Raw genomic sequence first — 18,707 nt, forward strand, 5'->3', positions numbered from 1 at the left:
CATTCTCAGATTTATCATTTCCATTACTTTTCTCCAAAAAAAGAACAAAACCTAGGATCCATGTCTGAGACTTCCTTGCATCAGAGAGCAGGATCTTTGACAGAGGGAGGAGTAGGCTCAGGAACTGAGGGCTGGTCTATGCTAGAAAGCTAAGTTTATGTGAGTTGCCTTGCACCAACCTAATTGTGCATGTGTCTTCACTGAAATTGTCTCTCACTGATGTAAGTGCTCCATTATGGCAATACAGTAACTTCACCTCCCCGAACTACATGAAGCCATGGTCAACATATTGTGGTCGACACAGTGTGTGTGTGGATACTGTGTGACCTATGTCTACCCTAACAGTCCTCCAGCAGCTGTCCCACAATGCCTGATACTGACAGGTCCAGTCATAATTGTGAATTCCACTGCCCAGGGTCACAGAAACCAGAAGCCAGGCCCCACTTTAAAAACCCCATAATTCTGAAATGCCTTTTCGTGATTCACCAGCTTGGTGAGCACACCTGGCATCTCACCACTGTTGTGTGCAACCGCCCAGTCAGCCCTGCCAGTTACATGCTTTAGATATGCTCTGACCTGGAGTAGACAGAAGGTATTGGACCTCCTGGGTCTATGAGGAGAAGAGGCTGTGAAGAGCAGCTATAGAAACATGAACATCTCTGAGCAGATTACATGGGGGATTCAGAAAAAGGGTAATGACAGGGAGCAGCAGCAGTGCCATGTGAAAGTGAAGGAATTGCGGCAGCCGGCAGGTATACCACAAGGCCAGGGAGTCCAACAGTCGATCTGGTGCCAAGCTGCAGACTTACTGCTTTTATAATGAGCTGCATGCCATACTTGGTGGAGACCCTACAAGCAGTCCACAGAGCACTGCAGATACCTCGATGGAGCCCAAGACAGAGACCCCTGCCATGAACAGACAGGAGGAGGAGGAGGATGGGGGACACGTGACTGGGGGATGCAGCTATGTTGTGAGTCAAGACCTGTTTGAAATTCCACTGCAGTTTAGTCAGTCCCGTCAGCTGAGCACAGGCAAGCCTGTTGTAAGGGGAGGAACCTCAGGTAAGTGTGTGAATGCCTTTTCCTTTGGAATGTCTAAATGTACAGATGGGGCCCAACCCCAAACTAATCAGGACTCAGGTACTGACTTCCCATGCATTTCCTAATACAAGAAGAGGTAGCAGTACAACAAACAGAAGCAGAATTATCATTTGCTTTTCATTCTCCTGTAAGGTTAGGCAGGGAGGCGACACATGTGGAGCTGTTTGTTTATGTTTATAGGGAAGTCCCTTGAATTCTTTTGAGATATCTCGATGAAACTTTCATGGCAGTACTTTGCAATCCTCTCCTGAAGGTTTCTAGGGATGGCTGCCTTAGTTCTTCCTCCACAGTAGGATATTTTCCCATGCCATTCCACAATGAGTTTGGCTGGCATCATTTGAGTGAACTGGCTAGCAGGATATGGGCCCAGGTGGCTTTTGGACACCAGCAGCAGCTGTGCTCTCTGTGCCTTTCTTACCTTCAGGAGTGAGATAACAGCTAAAAACACCACCACCTCTGGAAAGTAGTGCACCGTTGCCCTGTGCTATTACCCTGGGAAACAGGGGCCAAAATTTTATTGTGTGGAATGCCTGACTCTGAGAAAGAGGAGAAAGAAGGGGACTCTGGAGGACATGTTTTCAGAGATCCTGCAAGTCAGTGCTGCATTGGACCTTGAACAGAGAGCACAGAGGGTGAATAATTCAGACAGTGTGGAGAAGCAAAGAGCAGACAGGAGAAAGTCCCAGAAGGAAAAGGAGAGGGAGATGCACCAGGCCATAATAGGGCTTCTCTGGCCTCCAAACACACATGCTAGAGACTCTTGTTGATCTGCAAGTTTAGCAAGTATGAGCTTGCATCTCTTTGCAGTCAGAGAAGATCTCTATAGTAGTACCTTCCTGGAGAGGGATAGCTCAGAGTTTTGAGCATTGGCCTGCTAAACAGTAGCGTAGGTAGCGGGGTGCAGGGGAAGCAGCTGCTTCCCCTCAGCACATGTTCCATAAGCGGCGCCTTTCCAAAAGCGGCTGGAGGAGTGAGGGGGGACGCAGGCTGGCGGCCCGCAGCGCATCCGGCAGCCATGGGGGGGCGGCGAGCGCGGCCGGAGGAGCGGGGGGCACGGCCAGAGGAGCGGGGGGCACAGCATGTGGCCTGCAACGCGGCCGCCAGCCGCAGCCGGAGGAGCGAGGGGGGGGCACGGCCGGAGGAACGGGGGGGGGCGGCCGGAGGAGCGGGGGGCGCACATGCGGCCCACAGCACGGCTGGCAGCCGCGGCCGGAGGAGCGAGGGGGGGCACGGCCGGAGGAGTGGGGGGCGCAGCACGCGGCCCGCAGCGCAGCTGGCAGCCGCGGCCAGAGGAGCGAGGGGGGGCCCAGGCTGCCGGCCCGCAGCGCGGCCAGCAGCCGCGGCCGGAGGAGCGAGGGGGCCGGCAGCCATGGGGGGGCGGTGGGTGTGACCAGAGGAGCGGGGGGGGGCGCAGCATGGCGGCCGGCAGCCGCGGCCGGAGGAGCAAGGGGGGGGGGCACGGGGGTGGCAAGGCAGGGCCGGAGGAGCCATGGGGGGTGGAGGGGCGGTGCGGCCGGAGGAGGAGCCAAGGGGGGCATGGCCAGAGGAGGAGCCAAGGGGGGGCACCTTTTTTATGTTTGCTCCCCCTCCTCTTAGAAGCTGGCTATGCCACTGCCGGTTGTGAGTTCAATCCTTGAGGGGGCCACTTAGGGAACTGGGGCAAAATCAGTACTTGGTCCTGCTAGTGAAGGAAGTGGGCTGGACTCGATGACCTTTCAGGTTCCCTTCCAGTTCTATGAGATAGGTATATCTCCATATATTATATGGGGGGAGGGATAGCTCAGTGGTTTGAGCATTGGCCTGTGAAACCCAGGCCCGGGTAGAGATCGTTGAATCGTGGAAGTCAATGAATGTCTATGCAGGTGGTGTCGGAGAGAAGGCTTTGGATTCTTTGCCCATGGGATGGTGTTCCAAGAAGAAGGAGTGCTAGGCAGAGATGGGCTCCACTTAATGAAGAGAGGGAAAAGCATCTTCACAAGCAGACTGGCTAACCTAGTGAGGAGGGCTTTAAACTAGGTTCACCGGGGGAAGGAGACCAAAGCCCTGAGGTAAGTGAGAAAGTGGGATGCCAGGAGGAAGCACGAGCAGGACAGTGCAAGAGGGGAGGACTCCTGCCTCATACTGAGAAAGCAGGACGATCAGCGAGTTATCTTAAGTGCCTATGCACAAATGCAAGAAGCCTGGGAAACAAGCAGGGAGAACTGGAAGTCCTGGCACAGTCAAGGAATTATGATGTGATTGGAATAACAGAGAGCTGGTGGGATAAATCACATGACTGGAGTACTTTTTGTCATGGATGGATATAAACTGTTCAGGAAGGACAGGCAGGGCAGAAAAGGTGGAGGAGTTGCATTGTATGTAAGAGAGCAGTATGACTGCTCAGAGCTCCAGTATGAAACTGCAGAAAAACCTGAGAGTCTCTGAATTAAGTTTAGAAGTGTGAGCAACAAGGGTGATGTCGGGGTGGGAGTCTGCTATAGACCACCAGACCAGGGGGATGAGGTGGACGAGGCTTTCTTCTGGCAACTAACAGAAGTTACTAGATTGCAGGCCCTGGTTCTCAGGGTCCCCTGGGAGAATCTCCTTCCTTAGAGGTTTTTAAGGTCAGGCTTGACGAAGCCCTGGCTGATTTAGTTGGGGGTTGGTCCCCCACTTCAATTAAAGTTTTGGGCTTCCCATCTAGGATGTACCTTTCTATTGACTCAGGAACACTCTCTAAGAACTGCTCCATTTGTATTAGGAGAGACAAATCTTCCAAAGACTTAACATTTGTTCCTGATATCCAGGCATCCCAATTTTTTACAATGTGGTAGGTGTGTCGGGAAAATGGTTTCCACCTTAGGGCTCTGAACCACTGATGGGCATGCTTGGGTGTTAACCCGATCCTAATTCTGGCCTTTTGTTTAAAAAGTTTGTACTCGTTCATGTGTTCTTTAGGCATTTCAGCTGCCACCTCTGCTAACGGTCCACAGAGTTGTGGCCTCAGCTCCACCATATACTGGTCTGTAAGGACTTTGTACCCAAGGCAGGCCCTTTCAAAATTTTCTAAGAAGGCCTCTCTATCATCTCTGACCTTGTATGTGTGGAATTTTTTGGAATGGGGAGTGGTACCTGGAGGAGGACCATTAGGGCTACCTGGCTGATCCAGTTTAGCCCTTTCCAGCTCTAAGCGCTTCAGCTCTGTCTCTGCTTTTAAAGGCTTCGCCTCTATTTCTGCCTCCAAGCACTTCTCCACTGCTTCTGCCTCCAAGTGCTTCATCTTCTAGGAAGAAATTCCTGTCTTCTGCAGTTAGAACTCGGTCTGGGTTAAGGACATCCCTCTATCTTGGCACCTGAATCTCAGGTTGGGGAGGACTGACCATTCCCTTCGGGGAATTCTCCAGTCCCCCATCCCCTCCCTGCATTTCTGTCATGGAGCTGGATGTCTGGGCTTGATCTGGGTCTGTCTTCTCCGTGGCGTGCTGCTTTGGGAAGACTGGTTGCTCTAGGGTTTCAGTGCCTGACTACAACCTCATGCACGGGGATGCCTTACTCTAGCCGAGCTATTTTGTTGCCATGAAGCTAGGGAAGAAAATAAACTGCTTGTTGAACTCCCTGGCTTTGCAGCTGAACCCTCTGCGTTCCTGTTTCCCCTCAGGCAGCAAAGAAAAGAAAAGAAGGAGAAAAAAACCTCCCTGGCTTCGCAGGCTGCCAAAAGGAAAAATGTGTCCTTTTCAAAATCCTGAGGTCTGTGCCTCTGGTTCAGAATGATCCCACCATTCTGCCACCAAGTCAAGGCTAATTCCCCACTCTGGCACTTCGGGTGCAGAAGGTGGGGGCCCGCAAGGATTCTAAAAATTACTACTGGCCACTCCAAGCTTGTATTAAACTCCCAAGGTTACAGCTTTTCTCTGATCTTGGATTGGTAAGTGCTACCACCACCCAAATGCAGAACCCCTTTGAGAGCCCAGGAAGGCACACTTGGGAATTCCTTCCTGTGGGCAACCCTCAAGCCCTTTCACACCCCCTCCAGGGAAGAGCTGAGAAAGAAAAAAAAGGAAATCAGCTGTTGCCACCAGCTAATTAAACAACATGTGCACAAACCTCTTAAGATACAAAAATCCAATTCTGTTCTTAAAATAGGTAAATTTTATTAATAAAAAAAAAGAAAATACATCTGGGAACTCAGGCTATTGCTAGATTTTAAAAGAGCAACTACAAGGATTAAGCACCAAGAATAGCTTTCTTGAGGTCCATCTTAAAGGTTACAAGCAAAACAAAAGCACCTGGGGTTAGCACAGAGGAATCCACAAGCCATAATGAAATAAAAGGGATAAACCTAATTGCATCTTCCTAGACATTTCCTGATCTACTTACATATCTGGGGTTTTAAATGAGTAGTTTCTAGGTATGATACTGATCATTTTTTCATACCTGGCCCAAGCTTCTTACAGTATAGCTGCTGTCCTGTCTGCCTCTCTCTGGAAGAACAACAACACAGACAAAAGGGGAGTTTTTTTCCAATTTTAAAAAGTTCTAGCCTTCCCATTGGGTCTTTTGGCCACTCACTTCCTTTTATCTATGCATATCAGTGAAACTTTTTAACCCTTTACAGGTAGAGCAATTAGAGAACATCTACTAAGAGGGATTTTATAGCTACTGGCTGGCTGGGTGTCCATAAAAGGGAGCTCCCCCCCCCTTTCATTTATCACAGTGCCCCAAAGAACATACAGTCTAAAAGACAAGATAGATACATTGTGGGAAAGAGAGATAGAGTATACAATCAGAGTGAATGGAACCTTTTGTGTTTGGCTGAGTTGGTCATTGTCTGAGTAGAGCAATCTAAATTTAATTTCGCGCAGTCAGCCCCTTTACAATCTTTCTTGTATAGATGCTTCAACATTCAAGGGCTTATTAAATACATAGTGTTTTTAATACTTTGCTATGTTTCAGTATTGTGATCTTCCCTTACTTTGTTCTGATCTAAAACACTAAAATATCAGTCTCACGGTTTACAGTTTTGCTAATGTGTATGAAAGGAGTGGTATGGCCACCATGTTCAGCACAGAGCAGATGTCTGGAGAGCCCAGTGACAGGCATGATATAGATACACAGTAGATAACATAGAATGGTCTATGGCAAAGCACAGCACTGTAGTACACACAATACACAACTTCTTCCATTTCTTTTATCTCATTCTCACATGGGAGACTGTATTATTCATTAATGAGGTAATAGGAAAGCAATTTTTAACTGAGCCTTTGGTGCTTAGTTCAATGCCATGCAGGGCCCAGTCTCAATACCTCCTAATGCCTGATATTTTTAGAAATCATTTATTCTATATGTGTTTTATTGCTAAAGCCAGACAACTTACTTTTCTATGGGAACAACACTTATTTCTCCATCTGCAGGATATGTAACCTTTGCACATCAAGCTGATACATTTGCAAATTTTACTAAGAATTATGGTATCTACAATATTTCCCACTGTGGGGAAAAAAAGGTTTTGTGTTCCTTCTAAGAGTTTATATGATCGCCTTAGAGTGAGTTCCTGCTCCCAAGTTATAAAGAAATTTCTCATATTTTCAATTGACATATGTTAGTTTTCTATTTAGTTACCCTTCTTTTTTCTCCTATGTGTGTAAGATAGAAAGGACATTTATATTGTTTTGACATAACAGCCAATCATAAAACAAAAAGTAACAGCCTCTAGTGCCTGTATATGTGATATCTACGAGGTCTGGGATATTTCTGCCACCACCTTTTTCAGCACCTTTCTGTTAGCCAATCAGAAAAAAGCAAAGGGCCTGAACACTCTTCACATCCATGGAAACTCTTTCCAAAAATAGTCCTGAGCTAAGTGCCTGCCTACTAGGAGTCAGTGACTGACACATCCCTCTGTATTTCACACTAATTGGCCAACTGTGTTCTACTAACTGATTCTTTTAAAACAATTTCATCCTATTTCAGTTGAACAGCTGATTTCTTCCCTTGGCATATTCCCTTGACAGTATTCACTCCCTTGCTTTCCCAGGGAATGTGACATCCTTTCACATTTGTCTTTGTTTAGCACTCTGGCTCCTGGTATCATTATACAGCTGTCTACGCTTATCTTGCATCAACTGTCTTTCACTTGCAAGGTGGATTTCCTCATACAGGCCACACAAACTCAATATGCACTATTAAAAGACATAGTGGTTTGAAATAGTTGGTTAGAAAAACAAAATTACTAACAGCTATAATTTAAAAAAGGGAACCGAAAGTAATGTATTTTATCCAGAGATCATCATGTCAATGCTAGTGCAACAAAGCACTAAAAGGCACATTCACTTTTCAGAGTTAAACCACTGTATGAAGCAGGAGCTTTGGAACAGCTGTTGAGCTTCAGGATAGTGTCCATGTAACATATCTTATCCTTTCTTAACAGTTCTGCTCTGACACCCTTCATATGTTCTGAAAAGAACAGGTCAGTCTTTTAAAGCCACAGTATCTACAGGGTCCATGATCTGAAAGCACGGCTGGCTGTCAATATAAAAACATAAATATCCACCATAGACTTAAGGCTAAAATTAATCTAACAGAAATTATTTCCCTAATATACTATCCACCCAATAAAAGGGGGAAAATCTGAATAAATTATACTGGCAAATGCTAGAAATATAGAACAACAAAAGGCACAGTAAGAGGTGACTTTGTCTCAAGTCCCAGCAGTCAGAATCCTAGGACATGTTTAATGAACAAAGAGTGGGATTTTCAAAAGCACTCAGTTTTAGCTTAATTGTTCCCCTATTGAAGCAAATGGGAGTCAACTGAAGTTAGTGAATTTAAGCACATCCGTAAAGTTAAGCACATACTTAAATACTATGCTGAATAGGGATAGACTGCTGAATCAAGGCCCTTAGCAGTTCATATATGGTACAGACAAGAGAAACAAATTAAATTAAATTTACAAAAAAAGAAAAGAAATGAAAAGAAACAGTTAATCCATATGAAGATGTGATAATTGTATGTAATTTGAAAAATGCCAAATTAGAAAAGCATTAGCTATTTAAGTGGTCAAGTTAAAGCTAACTTTGCCTTTTTTCTAGGTGTTCTGCACCCACAGAAGGGAGCTCTGGACTGAGGAGAGGAAACCACATTAGTTCTACTTGTGTCTTGTGTAATTTGACCATTTAAACTGCTCAGCATTTCCTAATGTTGCTCTGCCCCCACCCCACCCTACGTGCGTCTTATACCTTTATATGTCAAAAGGGAAGAATTGGTAGGGGAAGTAGAAGTGGGTGGCAACCTAGGCAGCAGTGACCATGAGATGGCTGAGTTCAGGATCCTGACAAAAGGAAGAAAGGAGAGTGGCAAAATATGGACCGTGGACTTCAGAAAAGCAGACTTAGACTCCCTTAGGGAACTGATGGGCAGGATTCCCTGGGAGGCTAATATGAGGGGGCAAGGAGTCCAGAAGAGCTGACTGTATTTTAAAGAAGCCTTATTGAGGGCGCAGGAACAAACCATCCTGATGTGCAGAAATAATAGCAAATATGGCAGATGACCAGCTTGGCTTAACAGTGAAATCTTTGGTGAGCTTAAACTCAAAAAGGAAGCTTACAAAAAGTGGAAATTTGGACAGATGTCTAGGGAGGAGTATAGAAATACTGCTAGAGCATGCAGGGGTGTAATCAGGAAGGCCAAGGCACAATTGGAGTTGCAGTTAGCAAGGGATGTGAAGGGTAACAAGAAGAGTTTCTACAGGTATGTTAGCCACAAGAAGAAGATCAGGGAAAGTGTGGGACCCTTACTGAATGGGGGAGGCAACTTAGTGACAGATGATGTGGAAAAAGCTGAAGTACTCAATGCTTTTTTTGCCTCGGTCTTCACAAACAAGGTCAGCTCCCAGACTGCTGCACTGGGCAACAAGTATGGGGAGGAGGTGAGCAGTCCTCAGTGTTGAAAGAACAGGTTAAGGACTATTTAGAAAAACTGGACATGCACAAGTCCATGGGTCCAGATCTAATGCATCCAAGGGTGCTGAGGGAGTTGGCTGATGTGATTGCAAATCCATTGGCCATTATCTTTGAAAATTCATGGCAATCAGGGGAGGTCCCGGACAATTGGAAAAAGGCAAATACAGCACCCATATTTTAAAAAGGGAAGAAAGAGAACCTGGGAAACTACAGACCGGTCAGCCTCACTTCAGTCCCCAGCAAAATCATGGAGCAGGTCCTCAAGGAATCCATTTTGAAGCACTTGGAGGAGAGGAAGGTGATCAGGAACAGTCAACATGGATTCACCAAGGGCAAGTCATGCCTGACCAACCTGATTGCCTTCTATGATGAGATAACTGGCTCTGTGGATATGGGGAAAGCGCTGGATGTGATATATCTTGACTTAAGCAAAGCTTTTGATATCGTCTCCCGCAGTATTCTTGCCAGCAAGTTAAAAAAGTATGGATTGGATGAATGGATTATAAGGTGGATAGAAAGTTGGCTAGATTGTCGGGCTCACCGGGTAGTGATCAACGGCTCAATGTTTAGTTGGCAGCTGGTATCAAACGGAGTGCCCCAGGGGTCAATCCTGGGGCCGATTTTGTTCAACATCTTTATTAATGATCTGGATGATGGGATGGATTGCACCCTCAACAAGTTCGCAGATGACACTAAACTGGGTGGAGAGGTAGATATGCTGGAGGGTAGCCATAGGGTCCAGAGTGACCTAGACAAATTGGAGAATTGGACCAAAAGAAATCTGATGAGGTTCAACAAGGACAAGTGCAGAGTCCTACACTTAGGAAGGAAGAATCCCATGCACCGTTACATGCTGGGGACCGACTGGCTAAGCAGCAATTCTGCAGAAATGGACCTGGGGATTACAGTGGATGAGAAGTTGGATATGAGTCAGCAATGTGCCCTTGTTGCCTAGAAGGCCAATGGGCTGCATTAGTAGGAGCACTGCCAGCAGATCGAGGGAAATGATTATTCCCCTCTATTCGGCACTGGTGAGGCCACACCTGGAGTATTGCATCCAGTTTTGGTCCCCCCACTACAGAAGGGATGTGGACAAATTGGAGAGAGTCCAGCAGAGGGCAATGAAAATGATCAGGGACCTGGGGCACATGACTTGCGAGGAAAGGCTGAGGGAACTGGGCTTCTTTAGTCTGCAGAAGAGAAGAGTGAGGGGGGATTTGATAGCAGCCTTCAACTACCTGAAGGGGGGTTCCAAAGAGGATGGAGCTCGGCTGTTCTCACTGGTGGCAGATGACAGAAAAAGAAGCAATGGTCTCAAGTTACAGTGCGGGAGATCTAGGTTGGATATTAGGAAACACTATTTCACTAGGAGGATGGTGACGCACTGGAATGGGTTACCTAGGGAGGTGATGGAATCTCCATCCTTAGAGGTTTTTAAGGCCTGGCTTGACAAAGCCCTGGCTGGGATGATTTAGTTGGTGTTGGTCCTGCTGTGAGCAGGGCTTGGACTAGATGACATCCTGAGGTCTCTTCCAACCCTAATCTTCTATGATTCTATGATTCTATGTCTGAGTTGTTCTTTTTCTCATTTGGGTTTTTTCACATGTGTAAGATTTTGGAACAGATATCATTTTGTTTCTTTTTTTAGAAAAGTAGTTAATCTAAATATACATTGATGTAACTTTTTTAAAAAAAGAAATGTAAGACAATATCTTTATATTCCAGACTACCAATCTTAGTTCAGCAGCCAAGGTTTCACATTGATATTTTGCATTTTTTTTATACTAAGATTTTCCTTTTCTTCCTACAGAACACCTTTCTTCTGTGTTTATCCCCAGGTTGCTACATTGCCAGAATTTGTCCTCGCTTTCTCTGTCTCGCTTTCTCTCATCATATAACTCCTGTCTTTTATCATCTTTATTGACTTCCAAGTATCTCTGACTCCAGGGGCAAACTGGCCTCTTGGTTTTTTTTTCTTTTTCCTTTTCCCACCAATAGCTGCCAATATTCTCTAACAAAAACATAGCAGATAACAAATTTGCATAAATGTTTATATATTTGCATACATTCATATATTTTTATCCCCAAATTCTGAAACTTGGAATTGCACTTACATTTCAACCCCAATGATGGTCTAGAACTGCTGATATAGCAGTTAAGTCCATTAACGGGCTTGCATTTTCTTTAGGAAAGGTCTACTAATTTCCACTGAGCTTTTTTGGCACTTTTTTTTTAAATCTATAGTGTCCTCTGGACATTTAAATGGGATTAAGTGGTGTATAGGTTTTGTCTGTGCCCTCTGCACAGGAGTGAATTTCTTCCTTCAAAATTAACTAAGCACTTTCATTATAAAAATATTAATAATTTAAAAACAATCCTAGCCATTCCCTTCTCTGGGCTTCTCAGTGCACCCTCTCTGTCCTGAGCCAGAGCCTCAGTTGTTGTAAATTGGTATAGTCCTATTGACTTCAGTGGAACTAGCCCAGTCTGTCTTGTTTGGACTATGAACTTTTCAAGAGACGAATTGTCTGTATTCTGTATCTTATACAACACCAAGCACATTGTTTTTTCTTTACAAAATAATTAACAATAATTCATTTAAAACTAAATAATTGAAGATATTACTTGTTTGAAACTGATGTAAAATAAAATTAGATTTCATTTTACTAAATTTCTGGCTCCCTTGCTTTTAACTTCTCTGGAGAATTTCAGTAAAACTTAATAACATAATGCGTTTAAATACATAAAGGTTTGATTGATGGAAAGCCCAGAGGAGTTCCAGGTCACCCTCCAATCTTAATGCTATCTATCTACGATGTACATGTGCAGAGCCTTCCTTAGTATTACTTTCACCCCTCAGTTCAGGAAGTTCCGTGCATTTCATCGGCAAGAAAGTTAGTAGGTCAGCTTTAGTTTGCATTTCTTCACCTTAAGTCTAAATCTGTGGGACCTCATTTTGCTTTTTATCTGTCAAGGGATATTAAATCATTCAAGAAGAAAATTTCTAATTCCTTACAAAATAATGCTCTGGGGCTTCAGGATATGCCAGTAATTGTAAAGCCAAGCTACTATAATATACTGTAATCATTTGTCTATCAATTGTGTGTAGTGTTTCTGTTTAATAATAGATTAAACAATGAAGCTTCCTGAGGGAGGATAAAAGCAACATATGCTCCAGTGTTGGTAGTAGGGATAAAAAAGGCTGGGCCAGGGGTCTGTAGCTCCACCATGGCTTCTGCAAGGCCTTTCCTAGGACTGAGAAGTCTTCTTCCCCATGAATTCCAGCTCTCCCCATTTTTAAGAGAGAATTTAAGTCCTTTACAATATGTTTATTAGCTTTCTTTTCCCAGTTTCAGCTTATTGACCCTCTTTGTTTCAGAACCCTTTGACCTATTTGTTATGACTGAGAATTGTCAGTATTTGTTTTCAGTTTATTTAAAATTGTTTTATTACATGCAGCCACTTAAGAAATTTGTCAGTGATTGTGCTCTGTAAATAAAATTGTCATTATTACTTTTGTTGCAATTTTTGCTTTGTTACTTATAGCAGAACTTTAACATTATTATAACAGCTTTTTAGTTTCCTTTTTGCTGTTTTAATCTCAACATAACTTGCTTTAACTTTGTTTGGATTTTACTGTGGGTCCCATCCTACATTTCTGCCACATCCAAAACACCGAGTGACATTCTGGAACCTCTGTGTGCAAAAGAATGGCAAGATTTGGCCCTATATTTGGTTTCTGGACACTGGAAACCCTCACTATCTCTTTGGCTATATCTAGAGTGCAATAACGGGTGCAATTGTAGTTCAAGCCAACATATCCAAACTAACTGTAATCTAGCTAGCATGAGTCCCAGAGCAAGGAAGCAGCAGCAGTGTGGACACCAGTGCAGTCTGTACAAATCCAAGTAGAGCCCTGGTTAATTACTTGTGGGGCTATCCTGTGCTCAAGTTCATACTGCTTCACAGAGGCACTGACTTTCTACTGTGCCGGAGGTAAGTTGGCTGCCAATGGGTGCTCAGCACCCACCATTTTTTCCCTGTGGGTGCTCCAACACCGGAGCTCCTGGACCTGAGCTAACTAGATTAAAGCTAGCTTGGGTATGTTGGCTCATGCTGCAATCACAGTCTTGGGGTACCCTTAGTCATATGGCATCATCACACATTATAGACTTGCAATAAAACTGATGAAATTAAAATCGAATGTTATTTGCATTGCCACAGAAAGTCTGGAGACTTTAAGGGAAATTGATTTACTACCACAGGTGCTATTTAATCTTCATACAGCAACCATGGTTTTTTTACTATTTTGTGACACTCTGTTCTGATCCATTTATAACAAACACAGGTTAGATGTATCCAAACAGCAGATTTAGTCACAAATATATTGTCAGCCATGTTTGTGCCTCTATGTTTATCATGCTGCCTAAGCATGTTTGTATCATTGCATTCAGGAAAAAAAATCTAAGCAGCCATCACATAGTGATGAAATTCAACAAAATGGCAAATGAAATGTAATGTGGATAAATGTAAAGTAATGCACATTGGAAAAAATAACCCCAACTATACATACAACATGATGGGGGCTAATTTAGCTACAACGAGTCAGGAAAAAGATCTTGGCGTCATCGTGGATAGTTCTCTAAAGATGTCCACGCAGTGTGCAGAGGCGGTCAAAAAAGCAAACAGGATGTTAGGAATCATTAAAAAGGGGATAGAGAATAAGACTGAGAATATATTATTGCCCTTATATAAATCCATGGTTCGCCCACATCTCGAATACTGTGTACAGATGTGGTCTCCTCACCTCAAAAAAGATATTCTAGCACTAGAAAAGGTTCAGAAAAGAGCAACTAAAATGATTAAGGGTTTAGAGAGGGTCCCATATGAGGAAAGATTAAAGAGGCTAGGACTCTTCAGTTTGGAAAAGAGAAGACTAAGGGGGGACATGATAGAGGTATATAAAATCATGAGTGATGTTGAGAAAGTGGATAAGGAAAAGTTATTTACTTATTCCCATAATACAAGAACTAGGGGTCACCAAAAGAAATTAATAGGCAGCAGGTTTAAAACAAATAAAAGGAAGTTCTTCTTCACGTAGCGCACAGTCAACTTGTGGAACTCCTTACCTGAGGAGGTTGTGAAGGCTAGGACTATAACAATGTTTAAAAGGGGACTGGATAAATGCATGGTGGCTAAGTCCATAAATGGCTATTAGCCAGGATGGTTAAGAATGGTGTCCCTAGCCTCTGTTTGTCAGAGGATGGAGATGGATGGCAGGAGAGAGATCACTTGATCATTGCCTGTTAGGTTCACTCCCTCTGGGGCACCTGGCATTGGCCACTGTCGGTAGACAGATACTGGGCTAGATGGACCTTTGGTCTGACCCAGTACAGCCTTTCTTATGTTCTTATGTTCTTATGCTGCCTAAGCATGTTTGTATCATTGCATTCAGGAAAAAAAATCTAAGCAGCCATCACATAGTGCTTTAGCAGAGTAAAGAGTTCCTGAAGGATTTAACCACAGAACAGCATTATCAGTTTGTTAGGAACTGCACTCAGGGATAGCCTACATTACAGATAGATGAGAGGAAAGAAGACCAGCTAACTTGATTACACAGATATGGTAAGGGATCCATTTGCAGGGCCGGCTCCAGGCACCAGTGCAGGAAGCATGTGCCTGGGGCGGCACATGCTAAGAGGCGGCATTCCGTCCATTCTTGGGGCAGCACAGTCCAGGCCGCTTTTTTTTTGCTTCGGCAGTTTGGGCGGCTTTTTTTTTTTTTTTTTGCTTGGGGCAGCAAGAATGGTAGAGCCGGCCCTGTCCATTTGCACTGGGGAAAAACAGTATGCTGAACTGTTTATGAGAATAAACTCTCTTAATTTAAGTCCCAGGCAGAGTTGTCACACTGTCAGCTGCCAGTTATCAACATATAGGTATTGTTATGGCAGAGGTCATCAGATGGTACTGATAAACTTAGGTTAGGAGCTCTTTTTGCTTAGCATGAGAGCAAGTTTTTAGTCTTGGAAGAAAAGGCCATGTTATTAGTTTTGTGATGCAAATTCTTTAGGGGGATCTATGGTGAGCAGCAAAGAAGTTTACTCTCTGCCTCAATCTCACTAACTAGAATAAATTCTTGAGGCGGGGTTGGAGTTCAAGCTCTGGTATTTGGGCTGAGATACTTGAAAGAGGGGATTGCCTGTGTGCTGCTTGTGACCTTCTCTGTTCAAGGACTGGACTGTATGTGTAAAATAAACCAGTTGCACTCAGAATATACTCAGATTCCATGTAACTGATTTCTCCTCCAATGAAAGCTGACCTGTAAGGTCCCGCCCTCTGCTACCACTGAGCATAGAAGCAACAACAGTACTATGGTCTTGCAGTAAAGAGATTATAGTTAAGGTTGCAAAAGAATTTTCTGTTTTACAGGGTCTGTACCTCAGTGCCTCTCCTTTGTTAGGAACCCTCTTTTGTAAACATGCCATGGGAAATTTGAACCAGATTTCAACCACTAATTAACATGTGTGGAATGATCCCCAGTATGTAGTTTGTGTTTGTATGTTGGGTTTTTAGGAAATTTGAGAAAACTTGAATACTGGAAAAACTTGATTTCCCCCTTCCCCGCCACCCTCGCTGCCTGAGCAGTAACATTGTGACATCAGAAATAGTCAGCCATTTATCACTCTTTCCCCTGCAGTTCCATTTCAGACTTGGAGAGAGTGCCCTGGTTGTCATGGCAACAGCTGCCTTTGATTATTGATTTACTTCAGGTACTGGAACATTCTCACAGAGAAGGGTCCCAGGAAGAGCTGACTGGGTTTGGATAAGCTCCTGCAATGCTCCTTTAGGTTTGAACTAGGGTAAATTACACTGTTTCTTTTCAAAGGATAATTGTTACTGTCCTCAAAAAGGGTTACATGGAAATAAGAAACAATTTACATGACAAGGAGGTGGCATTTTGTATGTGCTGCTTAAAAATGGGAGGAGGATGACTTTCTGAATTAACCTTTTAAATAGGCAGGGAATTATAACTATGAGTCCCTACTTAGTGTTGTTACACAGTTAAAAACAAGTATCAGGGGGTAGCCATGTTAGTCTGTATCCACAAAAACAACAAGGAGTCCAGTGGCACTGTGGTGGAGCAGCTGCCCCACGCCCAGAGAGAGGGTGGGCTGCGGCAGGCCTGGGCGCCTGCGTAGACACGCAGCCAATCCGAGAAGGGCTTACTGGGAGCCAATCAGAGGACAGATTGGGGCCAGCCAATCAGGGCCCAGCTCAGCCATATAAAAGACTGCTCAGAGCGAGAGCAGTCAGTCTGTCCCAGGCCTTCAGAGGGGAAGGTCTGTCTCCAGAGCTGGGAGGCCAGCACCATGGACAGCGCAGTGCAGGCCAGCTTTAGAGGGTAGGAGAAGGCCCTACTCCGTAGCCTGCCAGGCGGCAGGTCGGGAAGGAGAAGGCCTAGCACGGAGAAGGGCCGTTGGGGAAGTGGTCCAGAGGAGTAGTCAGAGGAGGAAGGAGAAGGAGGACAGCAAGACTGTCGCCAGAGGGCCTCTGGACTGGGACTCAGAGTAGTGGACGGGCCTCAGTCTTCCCCCCCCCCCCTTTTCCCCTTTATTGTTCTATTGGGCCATACCCTCAGCCATAGGCCGCAGGGAGCGGCCGGCCGAAACTACACCAGATCCTTGACCGAGGGGATCGGACTTGAAGGTGTAAGACTGTGGGCCATCCAACCTCCCCCGGAAGGGGGTGTGAATGAACAAGGGGACACTGTTGGAGGACAGTGTTCCAGAAGAGGACGCTGAGCGTTGGGAGCAACACGAGTCCGTACGCCAACTGAAGGTGAGATGACAGGCGGGACTTCACCAGAAGGGGGCGCTCTACTGGATCAAACCAATTCCCCGAGACGACCGGTAGGAGGCGCCACAGTGGTGAGTCCCAATCCTGTCACAGGCACCTTAAAGACTAAAAGATTTATTTGGGCATAAGCTTTTGTGGGTAAAAAACCCACCTTGTCAGATGCATGGAGTGAAAATTACAGATGCAGGCATTATATAATGACATGAAGAGAAGGGAGTTACCTCACAAGTGGAGAACAGTTAAAAACAGTTTCATTTAGAAGTTGTGGGAAAACAAAGTTGCATTAAAAAAAACAAATGTTTCATTTGATGGCAGTTTAATTTATTAACTTCAACATATTGGTCAACACAGCAGTAAGTGGTGAAATATGAAGCATCACAAAAATAAACAATGCAAAAAATGCATTGAAGACAACAATTGTGTAAGTGCTTTATTCTTTAAATTCGGCATAGATATAGAAATATTTTCAATTAAAAAAATAAGGAAATTCATAAACAGAAAAGTTGGTTTAACCTTGTTCATTGATGAGAACAACCTTGACTTAAACTGTAAAAATTAGGAAATACAAAGTTAAGGATTGAAAGGTTGCAAAGTCATGCATTCTCAAGTTGCCCAGACAAGCTTAATTCAGCCTCCTTGTATGAATGCATTATGATACAGTCTTTAATTACATGTAGAAGTGACTATCTGTGAAAAGTTTGTGGTAAATGACTTGCCCAGCCTCACATAAGAACTCAGTGGCAATGGCAGGGATCAAATCCTAGTCTTAATGGTGGTATTCAACTGCCCTAATGACAAGACCATCCTTTCTCTTCCTGCAGTCTCCTACCTCCTTCATTACAAACCTTCCAGCTTCTGCAACAAAGGAAGCAAGAGTCCTGCAGACAACAGAGTCCTTCACTACAGAGTTCCAATTCATCCGCAGAGCACATTTGTTCTCTGCTTTGAATGAGTTAGGCATCCTGTGTAATAATTAATAATAATAAACATTGGACCATGTAATTAAAGATTGTACCATAAGGCATACCGCAGAAGGGGACCAAATTAAGTATTCATTCTATCATTTCCTAATTTGGGAGTGCTTGACTTTCAACATTTAATCCTTTTTATTCCTTAGCTTTATTTTCTATGGTTTTGTTTATTGATTAGGGGTTCTCAAACTTCATTGCACTGTAACCCCCATCTGACAACAAAAATTACTACATGACCCTAGGAGGGGGGACCAAAGCCTGAGCCCGCCTGAGCCCTGCTGCCAGGGCCGGCTCCAGGCACCAGGCAACCAAGCACATGCTTGGGGCGGCACCTGGTAAGGGGTGGCGGGGGGAGCGCGGCGCAGCATTCCGCGGGGGGGGCGCTCCAGCAGGGGGGCGGGCTCCGGCGGTTCGGCGCTCGGCGGGGGGGGCGGCGTGGCGCAGGGGGGGGGTTCCAGCGGTGCTCGGTGGGGGGCAGGGGCGGGCTCCGGCGGCGCTCGGCGGGGGGGGCGGCGCGGGGCTGGGGGGGGGGTTCCGGCGGCGCTCGGCGGGGGGGGCGGTGCGGGGCGCGGCGCTCGGGGGGGGGGGGGTTCCGGCGGCGCTCGGCGGGGGGGGCGGGCTCCGGCAGCGCGGCGCTCGGCGGGGGGGCTCAGGGGGCGGCACTTTTTTTTTGCTGCTTGGGGCAGCAAAAAAGTTAGAGCCAGCCCTGCCTGCTGCCCTGGGCAGGGGGCCCAAGCCCCACCACCCCAAGCAGGAGGGCCAAAGCCAAAGCCCAAGGGCTCTAGCCCCAGGCGGGGGGCCTGTAACCTGAGCCTTGCCATCCGGGGCTGAAGTCACCAGC

This window comes from Emys orbicularis, chromosome 5 (assembly GCF_028017835.1).
Source record: "Emys orbicularis isolate rEmyOrb1 chromosome 5, rEmyOrb1.hap1, whole genome shotgun sequence".
Lineage (NCBI taxonomy): Eukaryota > Metazoa > Chordata > Testudines > Emydidae > Emys > Emys orbicularis.